The sequence below is a fragment of the Pteropus vampyrus genome, unplaced genomic scaffold (genome assembly GCF_000151845.1).
Source record: "Pteropus vampyrus isolate Shadow unplaced genomic scaffold, Pvam_2.0 Scaffold560, whole genome shotgun sequence".
Lineage (NCBI taxonomy): Eukaryota > Metazoa > Chordata > Mammalia > Chiroptera > Pteropodidae > Pteropus > Pteropus vampyrus.
The window spans coordinates 589,523-595,527 of record NW_011889341.1 but is presented as its reverse complement, the minus strand read 5'-3'; the positions used below and the strand labels follow the sequence as shown (position 1 = coordinate 595,527).

At 36.3% G+C, this 6,005-nt stretch overlaps 1 non-coding gene across 1 annotated transcript; it reads right to left on the bottom strand.

The window, feature by feature from the left end:
• Positions 1 to 740: 740 nt before the first annotated feature.
• Positions 741 to 859, bottom strand: LOC111733395. The gene has a single exon (XR_002777972.1). It is a non-coding gene; the product is annotated as a 5S ribosomal RNA (ribosomal RNA).
• Positions 860 to 6,005: the final 5,146 nt, after the last annotated feature.

Sequence of the window (6,005 nt, the reverse complement as noted above, 5' to 3'; positions counted from 1 at the left end):
GGATGGCATGGAACGCGGCCTTGGCTTGAGTGGCGGCCTTGGTGTCCTTTATCCGAATGAGAGCAGAGTACTCATCTGGTTCCTCTATTTAACTTCTCTAAGCTTTATTCTTTGTCTACAAATGTGTGATACAGATACACTCTACCTTCTTAGAGTTTTTAGTTGATTAAGTGAGACAGTACATGTGCGTGTTGCTAACCAGGTCCCACTGTCTGGTCACCATGGAACAAGGCCTGAAGGAAAAGAGGTGCTGGAAGTGACCATGGGGAATTGAAAATTTTATTGTATTGGACTTAAGTTTTGTTATAAATGAATAGAAATTACCCTCATGTTCAGGAAAAGATAGGTTAATATAATGTTATTTTTCTTTTTCAGAATATCGAAGGAAGAATAACTTAGAATAATGATATAAATTTTATTTTCGGCAATTATTTTCCTACTTTGTGCTCCCTGAGTCTGTTCAGTTAGTCTCGCTTTTATATTTTTTTTCCTTTTAACTCTGATAAATGTTCGCATATTGGAAATTATGCAGATAAATTAATATATTCCCTTTACCTATGTGGCAGAGATTGAATTTTACAAGGATCCTCTAGAAGGAACATATAACCACTGAGTAGTCCTGAAGTTGTGAGGATTTTATTTTATTTTTATTTAATTTTTATGACAAGGCAATTCTTGGTTGACTTCATAGATTGCAAGGACCTTGTCAGTTTACAATCTCTTATTTTTTTTATTTTTTATGCCTACAGCACCTGGTATTCCTAGGTGGTCTCCCATCCAAGTACTAACCAGGCCCAACCCTGCTTGGCTTCCGAGATCAGACAGGATCAGGCACATTCAGGGTAGCATGGCCATAGACAGTTGTGAGGATTTTAGAAGCTGTAATATGTTTTGACTAGAGTGCTCTGGGACCGTGTGTGTATCATATCACCCTTGTCTTTGAATACCACGTAGGTTCTTCCTTCTCAACCATTGTTTCTGTGTCAATTTAGCCATTGCTTCATAATTAAGCTGCCCAATCTCCATGTCTATGTAACTATCACTTTTTATCTCTGCAGTTTGTAGTTTGACAGATTACTTGATATATGCTGGAGTTGGCTAAAGGTGAATCTGCTCCAAGTGTATCTCATTGTGGTCCTGAGACCAAGAGGTGAGCCTGGAAATACCTTTCTCATGGTTCCTGTAGAGGCATAAGAGAGTTTGTAGAAATATGTATGCTGCCTAAATTTAGAAGTGGCACAATGTTTGTTCTACTTCGGTCTGTTTACTCAGGAAAGTCATATAGCCAAAGTCAGGGTCAAGGGGTGGGAAAGGAGCCCTACCCAGCACAAAAGGGCATTGCAAAATGTCATACAGGAAAGAGGGAGTGGATACAGCAAAGGATGAAGCGTGGGGGACATGAATATAATATGCCATATGAGCCTTATCTCCATTATATTAGAAAATAGATATATTCCCTTTGGTAGTCTGGCTTTATTTTGGTTTAAGTAGTACATGATTTTCAGAATATTTAAGATCACTTTTTAGAAAATAAAATTATCTTGATATTTTAAGTTTCAAATTATAAGCACTAATGCCACATTTATAATTTTAAACACCTATGTGCTAAGCAATGCATCCATTATTTCATTTAACACAGTACACTTGGAAGCAGTTATTAGTACCCTGTTTAAGAAAAGAAAAAGAAGACACGAGTGGAAAAAGGTTATGTAGTTTGCCAAAAATAGTACAGTTAGTAAGTGGCTGATACAGCCTTGTAAATCATGGCTGGGTCCTTTGAAACACAATGGTCTTTTAAAAGGGTGAACTGTCATTAAGTCAGTGTCTTCTAATTTACTGTTTGGGTAAATATATTGCATCACATTTTCTTAAATCCCACATTAGACTAAGTATATAAAAAATAGAGATATTTCAGTTTCCTATTTCAACCTCATTGCTTACTTTCTATCCTCACTGCATACGTTACCAGTGTTTTCAGGCTGAGAATGACATTATTTGTTGGGGAAAGAATTACAAACCACTGCAAAGCCATTGAGCACTTCTCATGTGTCCCTATGGTCTCAATCTTATTTAGATGTGTGTAGGTAACATAGAAGCCGAGCTGTCCATACCCCCATTATTTCAGGTACATCTGGGAAAATAATGGGCTTTGTGCATGCGAATCCCACATGCAATTTTGAAAAATTATTCCCATGTCCATATTTCACCAGAACTAAAATGAGATGCCCAAGGTACATGTTCATAGTGTTTGACATCTGGTCAGTCCTCATGCTGCCTCTTATTCCAATAAAATCCTTGGAATGTTTCCAGATGCAGTCACATCGATTCCCAGAATCCTTGTAAAATTTTACTTCTAAGAATACGATCTAAAGATTAAAATGAAAAGTGATATATAAGCAAAACATTATTACAGTCGTGGCTGGAGGCAAGCATTTGTGGCATCTCAAACTAGTCTATTGTTCTAATCACAGTGTAGCCATTTATTTAATTTCTCTTTTCCTGTGAGGAGATACACTCCAACCTATTTATTGATGCTTATGCCAGGTGAGTCACTATGCTAGGCACTAGGAAAATACAATAAGGTGTGATCCTTGACCTTGAGGAACTTGTAGGAGGAGAGAGCCATTTGTGGAAGATCTTACAAGGATAACTATGATCAGAGCTATCATGGAGGAATAAAAAGTGTTATATGGAAGCATAACGAAGCAAGATCTGACAAAGGGTCATGAGCTAGCTTTTGAAGTCTGAGTGAGATTTTGATATGATAGTGGACATGAGCATTCATCAGCAAGAAACAAATGAGACTGTTTCATGCACAAATGTAGAGGCAAAGAAAACTGGGCACAGGAGCATGGGATAAGGCAAGGGATACAAAGTGACTGAAGGGACGAAGAAGAGAGATAATTAAATAGGTACGCAGTGGCTGAAGAGTGGAGGAATGAAACGCCTTACAAATGAACTTGAACTCTGTCTTCTCTATCAATCGTCTCCATATTCTTTTCTGAACCGGCTTTATTAAGGTATAATTGATATAAAAAAAACCCTATACATAATGATGTATGTAATTTGATGAGTGTGGACATATGCACACACCTGTGATACCATCACCACAATTATGCCTTGTGTTCCTGTGTGTGTGTGTGTGGTAGGAATGCTTAACGTGAGACCTACCCTTTTTAAAATCTGAACTGCACAACACCATATTGTTCACTCTAGGCATTGTGTTGTGCAACAGATGTCTAGAATTTATTCATCTCATATAACCAAAACTTGGAGAGTTATTGTTAAATGACTACAATGTTCCACGTTATTTATTTTGTTTTGCTCACATATATCTAAAAGTTAAAACAACCGAGCATGCACACCCAATGCCGATATATGTATACTTATTGATAAAATGCATACACGAACTACAAATAGTGTGTATCTCATTAGACACGTATAAAAATAGACTTTGTAAATGGGGAGATAGCAGGCAAAGGGTCCAAGCCTTCAGTTCTAAGATGAATAACTTTTAGGGATCTGATGTACAGCATGGTGACTATAGCTAATACTGTATAACATACTTGAAATTGGCTAAGACAGGAAATGTTAAGTGTTGTCACCACAATAAAAAGAAATGGTAACAATGCGAGATGATGAATGTGTTAATTAGCTTCACTGTGGTTAGTCATTTCACAATGTACATAAATCATTACATCGTACACTTCAAATATATATTTTTTTGATCAATTATACCTCAAGCTGGAAAACAAAGAAATAGACTTTGTGAGCTAAAGAAGAAATAAACCATTCAAAAATCATTAATAGATCAAATTGCTTTTCTTAATGAGAAATTGAGAAATGTGATTAAACAGGCCTCATTATTATTACTGTTTAAATCATTGCTTAATGATCTAATAGAGAAATTTAAAAGACTGCTACAAAGTTCAGTTCTAAAGGTTTGTTTTAAACACTGACACACACACAAAAATAAGTCCTAGAGGTACATAGAGGCATATGAAAAAAACCTAATGGTATACATTTTCTATCCCAAATAACAACTATGCAAATTGTGTTGGTGTTGTTTTGAGAATTAGAAAGTAACTGTTTTCTCAATTGAAAATAATACTAATTAGAACTGACATTTTATATTTAATAAATATATTCTAATATATCTAAAACTCTTGGAATGTAAAAGTTTATAAAATTGTGTCTTTAATGTGTACAGGTGAGTTTCACAAGCAATATATTTATGTCGTTTTGACCAAAAGGAAAAAATCACATGTCGATGACAGAATTCCAAACATCCATCTTTGAAATGTTCTTTCATTAGCATAAATTCTTGTCAAAAGGCCTTCACTTTTTCACTCATAATTAAAATGTTACTATGTCACCTTTACTTTGGACATTCAGATAGGCGAGAGAGGGAGAAGTGTCAGTTCGAGCAGTTTGCTGCTTTTGTGCTTAAGTCATCACTACGCTCTACCATCTATGGTTTATTTCCATTAATATCTTTAAGCCACTGTCCACTTTGTGACAGTTATTAATTATATTTTCAGATTATTTTATCTAACTGGGCATAAGTAAAAAGTGATGTGTAACACTGTGCTCAGAGCAAACCAAAGAATAAAGTTTGTGGAATCCCACTCTTCCCTCAGGGGACCCTAATGTCCATAAATGGACAGAATGAAGGTGTCTGTCAAGATTACCGTCAATGAAAATATTAAATATAAATAATGCTTATTTTTCTTTCTTTAAAATTAATACATATTACATATATAAATTTTCTAATATTTTCCTACATTACAGCCCTCGTGTTAATGGAGAAGGTGCCATTTGCTCCAGCAAAGCCCAAAGCTCCACATTTGAAAATGCTCAGTGAAAGTAGGATCAACAAAACCTGCACCCAAGATTTGCCAAGGCAAAGATAGCGTGACCTCCTGTGGAAGTGGCTGTGGTGTTTTGGAAATGACAGAAAGGAAGGACAAATTGCTAAGATTCATCTGAATTGTGAGTTCAGGCTTTCTTAATTTATTATTAAATGGGTTTCATATTCCTTAGATAAATTGGAAAATGATGTGTTATAGAAAAAAGGACCTTAAGCCAAGGAAAGTTGGTTGATCTAACCGTAAGCAAGAGTTACAACAAAAGTAGGTGAAAACACTTATGTGAAGCTAGTAATAGTAACCAAGCACAGTGATATGATGAAAAATGCTTTCAGTCCCACGAATATCATAATTCCAGTTAACCTATATTTTTTAGCTCTGTCGATCAGCAAAAGGCAAAGTACCTCTGATCGTGTGTGAATCAGAAGGCTGAAATTATGGGGAACCATTGTAAGCCATGCATATTTGCAAAATGACCCAAGTTGAAAGAGCAGGATGTATAAAATAAGTCTTTCGGGAGCGAGGAGATAAGCTTTTGCAGGTGTTTGACCAGGTAATCTAGCAATAATTAGATTCTGCCAATGGATAGAGAAAAAAAAACGATGCTCTCTTCCTCTCCTCAAGGTATTCCCATTTTAATGGGGCATACAGACTCGTACAGATGATTACAACGATTGTATTGTGATTGGCATTCACCTCTAACTAGTGAGGAAGTGATTTCAGAATAAGTCTTGACAGAGGAAGCGATGTGGATCTTTAAAGACAGTGGAAGCCTGCACAGTAGAAATGGAGTGGGCAGTGTCCTGGTGATAGAAAGGGGAAGAGGTAATTAAAGACGTGGTTGTGTTTAAACCATTGAAAGAACATGGCATGCTCAGCAAATGGCGATAAGTGGTTTGGTTGAAATATAAGTGTATTCGTATTAATAGTATGGACAGATGTAACTAGAAAGATTGGGCCTAGACTGTGGAGAGCCTTATAGATAACACTAAGGAATCAAGACTCTACAGTTACTCTGCCGCCTTGTGCAGTCTCTTTCTAGGAACGGGTACCTAGTACGTACATTATGACCAATAATGGTCCTTAGCAAATGGCAGATTCTGCCTTTAATTGGATTCTGCTTCCTTTATTCATAAG